Here is a 15,735-nt window from a genome sequence, read left to right as displayed (position 1 = left end):
ATATATGGGACACATTGGAAAGTATTTGTGGTGGTGATGAGCATGTCAAGCAAGCTAAGGAAGAGAGCCTTAAAGGAAAATTTGAACACATGAGGATGGTTCAAGGTGAGACTATTCAACAATATGGCATAAGGATCAAGACTGTTGTTGGAGATATCAAGAGCACTGGTGGAACAATTGACGATGTCACCATTGTTAGTAAAGTTTTGAGATCATTGTTATCGGTCTATGCAATCAGAGTTGTTGTTATTCAAGAACTAAGGTCTATTGACAAAACCAAGGTATCCTTAGACTCTATCATTGCAAAATTGTCTGCATATGAGTTGAATAGCTATGATAGTAGTGTTCAGAAGACTGAGTCAGCTTTTAGAGCATCTATTGCACCAACTAGAAAAGGAAAAGAAGTAAGTACCAGTTATGAATCCATGCAAAGAAGAGGGATGGATGATGAAGAGATTCTGATGGAGTTTGAAGTTCTTCTTGCCAAGAGACTTCCAAAAGGCACTGGAAAATATAGAGGTAAGCTTCCTTTAAAATGTTTTTCCTGCAATAAGATAGGACATATAGCTATTAACTATCCTAACAATGACAATAAAGATAAACTAGAGAGGTTTAGAAAGTATAAAGGAGGAAATAGAATAAATTGTCTTGTTGCAGTGGATGAAGGTGCTATTGATGAAGAATATGAGGATGAAGAGAATGAGGACATAGTGTTTGTAGTTGTAAAGGAAGAAGTGTCTGACAAAAAAGAACTTGTCTCTCGCATTGACAACTCTAATGAGTGTATTATTGATAGTGGTTGTTCTCACCACATGACTGGTGATCGGAGAAAGTTTCTGTCTCTAGAAGAATATAATGGAGGTGTTGTCAGATTTGGCAACAATGCACCATGCTTGGTAAAAGGAAAAGGATCCATCTCATTGAATGGAAAGAGCAGTGTGGATGATTTCTACTGGGTAGAAGGTCTTAAGCATAACCTGTTGAGTGTTACTAAGATGAATGATAAAGGACTCATTTTGGAGTTCAAAGGTTGAGTCTGCAGTATAATTGGAAAAAGTGGTGAACTTATTGCCACCGGTAAGCAGACCAGCGGTAACTTGCTTCAGTTGAATGCCAAGATAAGTCAATGTCTTATGGCGAAGTTTGATGATAGTTGGATATGGCATAGGAGACTTTGTCATATGAAATTTGATAATATTGTAAAGGCTAGTAAGATCAAGGCAATAAGAGGATTTCCTTTGCTGAACAAACTAGAGAATTCTTTGTGCAGAGAATGTCAACTTGGGAAGATGTCTTCCTCAACTTTCAAAGGTGATGTTTTCAACAGAAAACTTACTTGATCTTGTGCATACTGATTTGTGTGGTCCTATGAAAACTAGAAGTATTCAGGGCGATAGGTATTTCATGATTCTTACTGATGATTGCTCAAGAATGATGTGGGTCATATTCTTGAAAGACAAGTCTGAGGCGTTTGGAAAGTTCAAAGCCTTTAGAGCATTAGTAGAGAAGGAAAGTGGTCAAAAGATAAAATGCCTAAGAACTAATCAAGGAGGTGAATTCACTTATGATGAATTCAACAAGTATTGTGAAGATAGTGGTATCAAGAGGCAGTTGTCTTCGCCAAGGACACCACAATAGAATGGCATAGCAAAAGGGAATAACAAGACTGTAGTTGAAGTGACCAGAACAATGCTGATCCAAGGAAAGGTTGCTCACACTTTTTGGAGAGAAGCGATGAGCACTGCAGTCTATACTATGAACCGGGTACTCATCAAGAAAGGTAGAGTTAAAACCCCTTATGAGTATTGGACCGGGAAACTCCCATTGTAAGTTACTTTAAAGTATTTGGTAGTAAGTGTTACATCAAGAGGTGATAATTTGAGCAAGTTTGATGCTAAATGTGATGAAGGAATATTTCTAGGATATTCCACTAAGAGTAATGCTCTCAAGTGCTACAACAATAGAACTCAGAAAATTGTTGAGAGTATCAATGTCAGGGTTGATGAATCCCTTGAGGAACCTGAGGAAACTTGCAGCGAGAAAGTGGAAGATGAACTAGGTATAGCCTTCTAGGAACTGGTTAACAAAGAAACAAGTAAAGATCTTGATGTTCCTATACCAGTAGAGGCTACAATAGGTGAAGAAGAAGAAGTAAGTGAAGAAGAAGAGGAAAAGCTAGCAGAACTAGCTAGAGTCATTCCTAGATATGTGAAACTACATCATGATCCGAAGTAGATCATAGGAGATAAAGATGCAGGGATACTCACAAGAAGAAAGGTGAAACAAAACTCTTGCATGATTTCTAAATTGGAGCCCAAGACTTCCAGAGAAGCACTTATAGATGAAGACTGGATTAAGACAATGGAAGAGGAGCTAGACTAGATAGAAAAGAATGCAACATGGTCTTTGGTACCCAAACTAGAACACAAGAATGGAATAGGTACTAAATGGGTCTTTAGGAATAAGCTAAATGAAGAAGGCACAATTGTGAGGAACAAGGCAAGACTTTTATGCAAGGGATATGCTCAGGAAGAGGGAGAAGACTATGGAGAAACCTTTGCTTCTATGGCTAGACAGGAAGGTGTCTGAATGCTACTTGCATTTGCAACATTCAAGGGATTTAAGGTATACTAGATGGATGTGAAGTTTGCATTCTTAAATGGAATCCTAGAAGAGGAAGTGTATATTGAGCAACCGAATGGGTTTGCCTTATCAGAAGATAATAACATGGTGTGTAGATTACACAAAGACCTGTATGTATTGAAACAAGCACCTAGGGCATGGTATGAATGGTTACAATCTCATCTTGTGAAAATAGGATTTCAGAGAACAAGTGAGGATAGCAACATCTACCTAAAATCTGAACATGATCATATTCTGATCTGTGATGTATTTGTATATGACATAATCTTTGGAGGAGATGATGAAATGAGTCATGCATTTGCAGATGAAATGAAGAAAGATTTTGAGATGTCTCTAATTGGAGAGATAAAGTTCTTCATTGATTTACAGATTCAGCAAATGAAAGAGGGTATCTTTATTACCCAGTCCAAGTATGTCAAAGAGGTATTGAAGACCTTTCACATGGAGGAGAGAAAACCGGTTGGTACACTGATGGTGACTAGCTGTAAACTAACTAAGGAAGATGATTCAACATTAGTGAATGAGAAGAAGTACCGGTCAATGATCGGTAAGCTGCACTATGTGGTGCATGGCAGGCCAGATATTGCTCATGCAGTGGGCATAGTAGCTCATTTTCAAAAAAGTCCAAGAGAATCCCACTTGGTAGCAGTCAAGAGGATTCTTAGATACCTGAAAGGGACTGTTGACTATGGATTGTGGTATCCATACAATGGTGATTTTAATCTCAAGGTATTTATCGATGCAGATTGGGCAGGTAATGTGGACAACTGGAAGAACACAACCAATGGAGCGTTCTTTCTTGGTGGAAGACTAGTCTCCTAGACAAGCAAGAGGTAGAAGAAGCAGAGTATGTGGTAGCATTTATGAACTGCACTCAGGAAATCTAGATGAAACATGTATTGGATGGTTTCAAAGTACCTATATCTGAACTGATGAGTATATTTTGTGACAATACTAGTGCAATCAATATTTCCAATAATCCGGTATTGCATGCTAGAACTAAGCACATTGAGATCAAGTATCATTTCTTGACAGAAAAGGTTCAAAATAGAGAAGTCGTATTACAACATGTTTCCAGTAAGGAGTAGCTAGTAGACAGATTCACTAAGCCCTTATCGAAGACTACATTTACCTATTTGAGAGGTGAATTAGGGGTTTTTCCCCTTCATGAAGTAAACTAAAGATGTGTGCTCTACATGAGTTAGGTATTATAGTGACAAATATTTTAGGATTGATGTGTTTAAGGATGCTACTCCTTAGGGGGAGCAACATAATGGAGTATGGGCTTATGCCTCCACTTTGGCATTATTGTCAAAGGGGGAGAAGATATATGATAGGGGAGAAGATATCTGATGAAGATATTTTAGATGCACTGGTCTATGATGTTTTTAGTTGCAGTGCTACATTGAGTATTGCCATCAATGCCAAAGGGGGAGATTGTTGGCATATGATGAATTGGTATGATAATATGATAATAATATATGTTGTCATTGATGTCAATAAGTATAGGTCAACCGATATGAATATTGGAAGAAGTTATTATTGATGATCAAGTTGGAGAACCAGTATGAAGAGATGTAGTGAGCCGGTGTCAGGGTTTCACTAAGTGTGACTACCGGTTGGTAGTCTCGGCTCTACAGTTTCTGGTTTGGCAATATAGCTTGTGTGATGCAACCAATGATATTTTGTGATGAGTTAGCTAAGAAATAAGGATGAGATCGAGATGCCACGTCAATTTTGTGCATGTGAAAGGATTTTCTTGAGGATCTTGCATATGAAGATCAATCGCATTAAATGTCTACCTCGGGAATGAACATTCTTCTTAGCGCTATGCAAAGAAAGCATGATGGGTTACTAATTTCTATGTGTAGTGAAGAATGGACGATGCAGAATGACTTGTGATCTGTTTGAGATTGTTTCATTCTATGTAATGTGTCTGGACGGTCAGGATTGGACCACTTGTAATTGTAAACCTAAGATGCTTAGGATTTAGGCTTTGTGTTACCAACCTAATTGTTGTCTATAAGGTCGATGATGTTTGTTATTGTAAGTTGTTGGCAAAAGAATGTGTGTATCCGAGTGATGAAATACTTGCCAGACCAGTGAGAGAAAACTGTAGAGTGTGATTGCAGAGTAGAGGAACTAAAAAGGATCTGCCTTAGCATATAGTGTTGTTATCAGATCAGAGTTTTACTTGTTGTCTTCTAACCATTTCAACAAAAGGAAAATCCCTTTGTCGGGTAGCTTTAACAGGCTTATTGTAAAACCTCTAACCAAGTGACTCAAGTTCATTGAGTTCTTTAAATCCTCTAGAAAGGTAAACTTTAACAAGGTTTCAACCTTTAACAGGGTATATAGCCATCCCTTAACTGGGTGATCTTTAACAGGATCGGTTTCTAGCAGAACCTTATTGTAAAGTCTTTAACCGGACTAGGCTCCTAAGAGAGTGAGCTTCAAAAGAGTTCAAAACAAGCTTGTGGGTATTCATCCCCACCGTGGTTTTTCCCATTTAGGTTTCCACGTGAAAAATTTGTGTGTGATGAGTTGTGCATTTTTCATGTGATGATTGAGTATTCTTTATTTAGGTGATTATGCATGTAGAACTAATAGCTATGGTATTACTGATACACCACATGCATATGTTTATGGGTGAAGTAGTTATCAAGTATTGAATGTATTTTAAGTGTTCAATTTTACCGATTTATGTTGTCTGAAGTTTTACTATGTTTAATTGGTATTGACATGGTTAAGTTCAGTAATGAAGACAACCGGTTAGCATTGTTTTAAATTGATAAGTTGCTGAGAAATTTTTTTATGTATTGATTTCACCCCCCCTCTCTCAGTACTAGTTAGTGTATTTTTTGTTCATCATTATTCATCACTCATCATCAACAATTCTCAATCTTCTAGTTTATTGTCTGATCTGGTGGGGTTTTCTTCCACCACTGGTGCTCTTGCAGTAGTTTCTATCTTGTTACACTTCAATGCTAGATGTCCTTCTCCTCCACACTTAAAGCAGGTTCCTCTAAATGTCCTCTTGTCTTGTCTTCCAAAATTCTCATTCCGGTAACCATCTGATTCTCTCCTCTAGTAGAGATTTCTATCATCCTTCTGGTATGAATTATCATCTATGTTCACTTCCTTGCTCTGATATGTTTCTCTTCCTCTAGTATATCCTCTTTCTCCTTGAAATATTCCTCCAATAAACCTTCCACCTCTGCCTCTCTGTCTCTGCTCATGTCTTTTGTTTAACTTCTCTTCTACCTTTAGGGCTTACTGGTAAGCCTCTTCAACACTCTCTAATTTGATCAAACTGAGTTCATCATGTATAGACATCTGCAATCCCTTCAAATATCTTGCGACTTATTCAACTTCATCATCAACATGTTTGGATCTGATATTCAACTTGTAAAATGCTTCGATTCACTCCTTCACACTAGATTCCTTTTGTCTCATCTACAACTTTTGGAACAAATCCACTTGATAATTCACCAGAACAAACTTTGATTTCAACTTAGAAATCATCTGATCCCATGTCTTAATCTTCTCTTTACATCTTCTTTGTTTATCAACTTGTAAATGCTCCCACCAAAGAGATGCATGACCTTTCAACTGAGTACATGCATATTTCACCTTCGTCTCTCCTGCAATGTTTTCAAAATCAAAATACTTTTCCATCTTTGAGATCCGACCCATCAATTCATCCGAATCTAACTTCCCATCATATTCCAGTGGAGTAAAATGAGGTTTAGTATTCGCCCTACTCAAAACCCTCAAAAAATTTTCCTCATCTGGATCAACCGTCAGTAGGTTTTCTTGTTCTATCGGGGCTTCTTCTCTTCATCTTTACTTACATATTCAATACGTCTACCTCTTCTCTGTTCCATCTCCATGGCTTCCAACTGGGCTACTATACCTCGAAACATCTCCATCACTGTAGGGTCTACATTCCCACATGCTCCACCATTCCTAGCTCCTCTTCACGCCATTGTTCATGCTAGTCCTTTGTAGCTGTAGGTCGAATCCACAATCTACCACCCTACAAAAAAATTCAAGACACACAACCTCTGAAGTGAAACTTCACTCTGATACCACTTGAAGTAGTCACTGGTAAGGAGGGACCTCAAAGAGATCAATCTGGATCGGTCAGCAAGAGTAATAACAACGGAAACACAAAGATATGATGGAGGCAATGCAGAACATATTGTTTTATTGCATGAAAATTATTTACATCCAACTGGTAACAACCGAGTTACAACATACCGACTCACAAGCCTAGTAGAACATACAAAATAGGTCACAACCGGGACCTTGAATCTTGAGATCTATCTTCTACGTACAACCTAGCTACTTGATTCTCTGATTGATTTCACTCTAGTGTGCAATTACAATTATATATATCGATCCAAAGGATCCAGTAGGACCAAAAGGGATCAAAACCCGAAGAATGAGACCTAGCGTGCAATCGGCTTCTGCCAAAAGATTCCTTTGAAAAATCCAAAGGAATAAATGTAGATCACGAGAAAAGGTCAACCACACGTCAAGCAACATCAGATTCAATGCACAAGGCTCTGCAAGCTTTGGAATGGGTTTTGGTAGATCACCAAAATAGGTCCAAGCAAGCAGTAACAAGAACTGTCAACCGATAACAGGATTCTATCATGGAAATCGGTAGCGATATCTTGCTGGAAAATGATCCAAAAGCGATGCGGTCTGGAAGAAAGAAAGATGATCAAGTCTTCAAGTAGAATCCAACTCCAAAGGATTCGGTGAGCCAAAAATGGGATACATAGAAAGGAAAACTGAAACTGCAAACATAAAGGAAAATGTTTTTGGTTGATGCAAGATTGCTATGAACCGGGGATGCTTGTGCATCAATAATTTTAATAGGGAAGCTATTAATATTATTTTGAGTTTATTGTTGGTGAAATACTCATTAATATTTACATCACATGTTATAGTCTCTTTCATATAAATGCTAATACATTGTGTAGGTTTTTAATTCTAGGGATTTTCCTCTAAAAGGGCTTTTTCCACATAAATCACTATTTTATGTTTTTTTTTAATGAATGTGTTTTTGTACTTTTTGTAATAGTTTTGGATAATATTTTTAATTTTTTTACATCAACCCCTTCAAGATTTGTATAAGAAGTTGTTTCCACACAAATTTATTCCTTATAAGAATCAACCTTGAGTAACATATGGACACTGATACATGTGTGAATTAAATTTTTTTATAGTGATGATGTAATAAACATGTTTTCTTCTACCACTAAACATTCTAATCAAATTTTAAGTCTTGATCTATAATTACCTCACCAAATTAAATGATCATGATTGTTTCTTATGTGAGCCTTTAGCCTTAAATGTGGTTTGTATGGCCATAAGATGCATAAACTTAAGGTTGTATGAAACATGTATCTTATTAGCATATAGTTGGGAATCTTCTAAATGAACATAATAAGTAATACATGTGATATATCTCATTGTGTCATATATCATGAACCTCCCTAGGATTAACAAGCTTATAAATGTAAATAAGTGTTGCTAGAAATATTTTATAGTTATTGCATGGCTAAAATAATATTTCTAAGATCTCCTTAATTGAATATAGTAAATTTGGATATGCCTTTGTGGTAAGAACCACAAGTTGTAGTGATCATGTGATGATTAGAATCTTATTCTAAGCATATATGTCATGTCCCCACTTCGAACTATAATTTAATAAATAATAATAATAACAAATACAAAAGAATAAAATTAAAAAGAATATAATTATAAAAATTTGATTAGAGTTAGTGAATGATCTATACGCATAGAAATATAATGTCACAAGAGTGTGTACTACCAGTTGTCACGAACTTACATTTCAAATGAATCCCTCGAACATTGTACGAAGTATGGGCGTGATTGATAATACAGTGAGGAACTTTATGGCCTATTCCAAATAGGCTCTTGAGAGTCGATACAAGACATAATCGTGTTACCCAATATCAAGATATTTTTACAACCATATGGAATAACTATACAAGAAATTGAAAACTAATTATAAGTGAGGAAATCAACTATCTCCCAGTCAGCGCCTAACAAGAAATAATATTGGCAAAGATAGCAATATAATACGATAGATATGAAATATTAATCCTGACATAAGGAAGGAATATGATATGCTAAGGTACCAGCACAGTTATTAAAAGATTGAGATTATTGGACAAAATCGATACCTTGATATTAAAGTATTAGAACAAACCATAGTAATGATATACAAAGATACCATAATTCTGAAGTAATACAATATGTTGACGCAGTGAAGTAACTAAGGTGAAATCCAATAATACGATCTGGTCAAAGATAATGAAGAGGTGCAATTCATTAGTTTGCTAGAGAATTATTATCCATAGGGTGCGGTCACATAATCTTTAATTAGAGAAAGGGTGTGATGGGTTTAAGAGAGCCTATCTATTGTGAAGAGACGTGTCCCAAGAAATGTTACCTACCAAAGGTATATAATGAATATCAAATCCGTTCTATAAAGGGATGGAATTGGTTTATATCTTGTTTCTGATGGGAAAGAATTCCTAGTAAGGCGGAAGGCCCAAATATCGTATGCACAATCCCATAAATGGAATATGTCAGAGACAACACCATTATTGCTGGCAGCTCAAGGTGATACCAGAGACTACGTCAGGGATACGGAAAAGGACGAAGACAGAAGGACTGAACTGAACTACGAACTTTAATCTATGGATGACAAACTATGGTTTACGAACTTCAACAACAGGCTACGAACTGCGTACAGGTAAGAGGTGTTACGAGTCACAAGGTATATATGTGTGGACGTGTGTGCCACACACACATATATATTAATGCATATTTATGAATATATATATTAATGAATATTTACTTATATGTATGTAGCAATAAATATAGGTATGCATGTAGAATATTTATGTATATCTAGGATCAATAAAGGGGATTAAAGAATATGTAGACGTAAATTATGGAATGGAAAATGATAATGAATTGTAAAATGTAATATGAATAATGTGACTATATGATGGAGGCTATAGGGAGGAAATTCCCTTAGCCTAATGGAGGGATTATGATAATTCCTGGTAGGCAGTATATACTAAATATCTATATGCATATATGTTATGGCTTGGTTGACAAAGTTCATCCAAGAAGAGACGGATCTGGCCGGTCCTCTCTGGTAGACTTGGATGATGAGATGCATCATCCAAGGCAAGGAATTGATCATATATGATGGTCTTCCTTGGTATGGCTTGGGTGTAAGAAATTACATCCAAGACAGGAATCGAATTAACCTTCGCTTTCTTGGTATGGCTTGGTTGTAAGAAATTACATCCAAGACAGAAATCAAATTAACCTTCGATTTCCTAGTATGGCTTGGGTGTAAGAAATTACATCCAAGACAGGAATCGAATTAACCTTCGATTTCTTGGTATGGCTTGGAACCAAGACAAGTTCCAAGAAGGTGAGCTTCACAGCCCCCTAAGGACATGTCCCAATACTACACTCGTATCCTTTTTATTAAATAAGAATTGAGATTAGTGTTAATTAAGTAATTGAAATTTAATTGCAAATTAGATTAGTTATATATATATATATTTGTTGTATTCTAACAATCTGTTTTGCAGGACAATGATCTCTAACTAGTAGGGACATTGCAATATAACCAAACAAATTAATGTGAAAAGGTTTTGGATGATACAAGATTTGAAAAAAATATGGTTTTGGGTGATGCAAGATTGCTATTGCACCCAAGATACCCTTGCGTTAGGTTTAATAATTCTAAAGATAAATAAAATCTCATTTTAGTGCATAAATAAATGTTCTAGTGGATCATAAAGAATAGATAACTATATGGATTCTTTTGGGATAATTTCATATATTGAAGAGGAAAGAGAAAATGGACCTTTTTCTTGATCTAGGTGAACCACACACTTGCTAATAGCTTAAATGATTGAAAATAAGTATGGTGTAAACTAATGTCTCCAAGTGGTCAACATTAATAGTCAAATTATGATTAGATTAAATAGTGTGAGACCTAAAGGAAACAAATTTGGGTGCATATCACAAAATGTGAAGTTTAATAGTGACATAGAATATTGTTACCTAAATTTGAGTTTGTGTAGCCTTCAATTTCTCAACTGTAACCCTTTTTTTAAATAGATATTTAGGATTATTCTCATAAAAATAAATCTCATTAATATTAGCAATAATTGTTTTACCAATAATACCTCTAACTTGCCCCATTTTCACTTCCACAACTCTTTTTTTTAATCTTTCTTATTGATTTGTATAATTTCTTTTTCTAAACCACAATCTTTCAATATGCACAACTATAAAAAAATAGAAAACCTTCATTTGTAGATCCCATGAGATTAGAATTAATTAATTCACAAATAAATGGGTTATATCAATTCTAGCAAATCAATTTTAAATTTTATCTAATTAGAAAAAAAATCTAATGTTGTTGTCTGATGGAAAGAGGCTTCCTTAAATATTTCAACAAGTGTTCCTAAAAGTTTTTAGGAACCTTTTAAAACTAGTGGTCTCATTAATTTTATAGTATTAGATAAGCTTCAAATTTAAGCTTAGAAATTTACAATAATTGTGGTCCTATAAATTATTTAAACAATAGTTAATACTAAATAATTTAGTTGATTTTTTTTATGAAACTAGTCGTTAAAACCAAATTTCCCCTCAAAAATTGTCTCTAAATTTTCCAATTTAGCAACAAAATCTCCTAAGGTAATAGAGGAAATTTCTAGCTCTACCTAAAACATAAACCCTTAAATCTGAATTTCTTTCCTTTTTTTTTTTTGTCTCATTAGACCTCCTACTCTAAAAAAAATAGTTTTTGAAATTCCTATACTCTTATAATGTCTCATCCTTTCAACACCAAAAACTTAATTCTCATATCATATTAAAAAATGCTCAAAATGAAACAAAAGGGTACTAAAAAATAGAACAAATCAAAACGTCAAACAAAATATGTGATTAAAACTATATTCTAACTTATATTGTATATAATTCAATACATTATACATCAATACTTTTGCAATAAACATTCCTTTATTTTTAACCTACAAAATCTCAATTATTTAATCTCTAGTATCTTCCAATCTAGAGAATCATATTTTTTCCTTAATAAAAAGGATAAAAATCTTAATATTTCATTTTCATTTTCCTTATTAAGTATCTGTCATCTTAATTCATTGATTAGGAGAAGTTTTAGTGGTGAATTGGCATTTGACAGGTGTCACCTCCTCGTTTGCTCTCGACTAAAACAAACTTTTTTATTTTATCGTGGATTCAAAGAACTTCAGCACAACTCAGTTTCTGTGAAATATAACCCTCCAATACAATAAATCCATGCAAAAGCCAAGAAAATATGTAAACTAGGATATTTCACGACTTCTTACTGCTGTCCTGATGCCACGTGGAAGTCTGGAACGTAGCACCTTGATCAAAAATGTTGAATGCTCAGAAACCTCGATAAATCTGACGTTCAATGAGCTGTGACATATCATATGAATGGCCGGCACCAGTCCAATCATATATCAATAGCTACTTTTGATTTGGAGGAAACAGGATCAGCTCAATCATAATCATGGCATTTTCAAAGCTACTGTTGTTATCATTAATAATCATAACAATGGTGAGATATCTTTCAGCCAAGGGAGAAAAGAAATGGCAGCACGCCCACGCCACCTTCTACGGAGGCAATGACACGTCAGGAACAATGGGTATGCATATATCAGAAATTCTATCATGAGTATGATCTGACATGTTGATAATGATCTGTAGATTGATTATGAATTAATGATCCAATAAGATTTGTTTCTGCATTTTCTTTAACATCTTGATGATAGATATAAATGTAATGGGAAAATATACATGATCAAATTTAACATTCTCTCTAACATCTTGATAATAGATTACAAATATAATGAAACATTAATGAAAAATACACAATCAAATTCGAAGCAACTAAATCCCATAAAATTAATAAGATTTATTTGAAAATGAAAGCAATGCAGGTGGTGCATGTGGGTACCATAACCTTTACAACGATGGGTACGGAATCATGACGGCGGCGCTGAGCGGTGCGTTGTTCAAAGGTGGGCTGAGCTGCGGAGGTTGTTATGAGCTGCGATGTGACTACCGGGCGGATCCGCAGTGGTGTGTGGGCGGAGGGGCAACGGTCATTGTCACAGCCACCAATTTCTGCCCGCCAAACTATGCGCTACCCAATGACAATGGAGGGTGGTGCAACCCTCCTCTCCCCCACTTCGATCTCTCCGTCCCTGCCTTTCTGCACATCGCTGCTTATCGTGCCGGCATCGTCCCCGTCCTCTACAGAAGGTATCAATCTTATATAACATCAATTTTTTTATTACTAAAGTAACTGGGTTGGGTTTGGTCTGATTGGATTGGTAAGAGTTTTTTTGTGGTAAAACTGTTTCTTTTAATCTACGTAATATGAAAGATGTGTTATGTTAGTATCATTTAGCAATGAAAAATTGAAGACGTATCGCATCACCATCACCATCACCATCATGAAATGCAGTTTACAAAGATTTCTAGTGTCTTAAAGAATTATTACCTTTTTAGTAGTTTTTGAAGCAAATTTTGTAGCTTTGAAGTAACGAAAATTGTGTTGATATCTATCAGGGTGGAGTGTGTTAAGAAGGGATGAATTCGCTTTTCAATAAGTGGAAATGAGTATTATCAGCTGGTGCTCATCAGCAATGTGGCAGGCGCAGGGGACGTGGTTTCAGTGTCTATCATGATACATTCAAAAAATAATAAGTGGGAAAAAATGAAAGAGAACTGAGGACAAAATTGGATGAGCTCTTCTAACTCTAACTTGATAGGGAGCTCCCTCTCCTTCCAAGTGACCACCAGCGATGGAAACAGAGTCACAATATATCATGCGGTGCCTTCTAACTGGCAGTTTGGTGAGACCTATGAAACAGATAGTCAATTTTCAACTCATATTGTGTAATTAAATCAGAAAGAATTATTTAAAGCCACCTGGGTAAGGTCTGTGATGGTTGCAACCATTCAAGATTCAGATGTGATGTCATCCTCAAAGAGTGCCCACTGATAATGCGGTGTTGAGAGCAGAAAAATGAACGTTTTATCTTCTAATTTTATCCTCGATACCACAAATCCACTCGTGCAATTGCCTGCCTTTTAACAAATCTCACGAGGATGGAGAAGAAAATATGATCATCCAAGAGACAAGATGGAACATTGAAGTGTACTTTCAAAATCTATTATGTCTTTTTCTTAAAAGCCCACCCAATAACGGAGCTTTTTAACAAATTTATTTTTTAAATATTTAAGAAAATCTATTTTAATGTTAGGAGGTGTTGTACAATAACAGTAGGATATTAAGATTAATGGGACAAACTAGATGATCGAGATCTTCCTTCGTTTTTCACATTCTACCAGATTTATGCCTAAAGTCAATATGACTTTCGGTAGATCAAATCTACAGGTACCGGATAGGATTACTAAATTGAGTTGCAATCAATGACAACCCCTAAGTAATCTCCATGCATCTAACATAATTGGAACTATGTCTCTTGCCAACAATCTCCCCCTTTGGCATTGATGGCAACACTGTGAAAAATGAACTCAACCCAAAACTGCCAAACTCCAAAAACTGCAAAACCTATACAATCAGCTCCCCCTAAGAGTATGCACCATTTTTCACCGCATTCTCTCCCCCTTTGATATCAATGGCAAAGGTAGGAATCTACCAAAACATATGTACAAAAGAATATATACAGTGATTTGCATGAATTTAAAAATATCAGCATAGGTTGTCTTTAGGGATTTTATATATTCATTGTATCCTCTCAGAAAACAATCCAAAACATTTATCAAGTCACTAAACATGTAGGGATGTATTTCTACATGCTTAAGGTCTAAGGGGAAAGCCTTGCCCAAAACACTCACTACATCCTGATGACTACCAAGCAAAGTGTCTAACCGAGGAGTGATAAGACTCTTCAATTCACCCATTCTGCTTATTATCCGCTCCTTCTCTACACTCAAGCTCTTGATTTTGTCTGTTAAAAATATCAGCATAGGTTGTCTTTAGGGATTTTATATATTCATTGCATCCTCTCAGAAAACAATCCAAAACATTTATCAAGGCACTAAACATGTAGGGATGTATTTCTACATGCTTAAGGTCTAAGGGGAAAGCCTTGCCCAAAACACTCACTACATCCTGATGACTACCAAGCAAAGTGTCTAACCGAGGAGTGATAAGACTCTTCAATTCACCCATTCTGCTTATTATCCGCTCCTTCTCTACACTCAAGCTCTTGATTTTGTCTGTTAGATTCATAATTTGAGCTTCAAGACTACTAACAAAAACTGGAAGAGGGGCAAAAGATTATGAAAGTGCAGCTAACTGCCTTTCATATTCCTTAATTTTCTTGTCAATGTCTAGAGTAAACTTTGACAAAATGAGACATGACTTATAGATCTTACCACCTTCATCTAGAGCACTCTCAATACTTTTTACCACAAATTTCAAGACTACCCTATCATCCTCAATCACTTTCAAAAAGGTTTGCAATCTCATTTCATTAAACTTGTGCAAACCTTTTATATATGTTGCTTTCTCCAACAACACAAAATAAGAATCAACTACTTGTAACATATTTTTAAGCTTATAGGAGGACGAGTCACCAGAATCCTGCTTAAAGGAAGGCAATATTTTCTCTAAAACACTGGTGGCCAATGATATAACCTCCTTGTCTTTTGATCGAGACTTTAATAAGTCCTCACTTGTTTTGATTTGGGCAAGGGTGACTAACTTTAATGCTTGAATGGGAGATAGTGTGCTCAAATCAATCGGTCCATGGGAAAAGAACTCTTCATCTATAGCAACCTGCTTACCTTTTTTAGGTATAGTGGCTCTTGCCATGGTTACCAGGGTAAAAGTACAAAACTATGTCACGTTTCAGGGCAACTTATCAACACAAGTGAATTTAAGTAATTCTAACTAAAAAATAATTTTAATCAAACATATGGTCTATA

General features: G+C 35.7%; 1 pseudogene; it reads left to right on the top strand.

The window, feature by feature from the left end:
• Nucleotides 1-12,325: 12,325 nt before the first annotated feature.
• Nucleotides 12,326-13,507, top strand: LOC131066945 (expansin-A7-like; annotated as a pseudogene).
• The last annotated feature ends 2,228 nt before the right edge of the window (nucleotides 13,508-15,735 follow it).

The sequence above is a fragment of the Cryptomeria japonica genome, chromosome 7, assembly GCF_030272615.1.
Source record: "Cryptomeria japonica chromosome 7, Sugi_1.0, whole genome shotgun sequence".
Lineage (NCBI taxonomy): Eukaryota > Viridiplantae > Streptophyta > Pinopsida > Cupressales > Cupressaceae > Cryptomeria > Cryptomeria japonica.
Note: the sequence above shows the minus strand (reverse complement) of the source record. Positions and strands in the feature narration are given on the sequence as shown.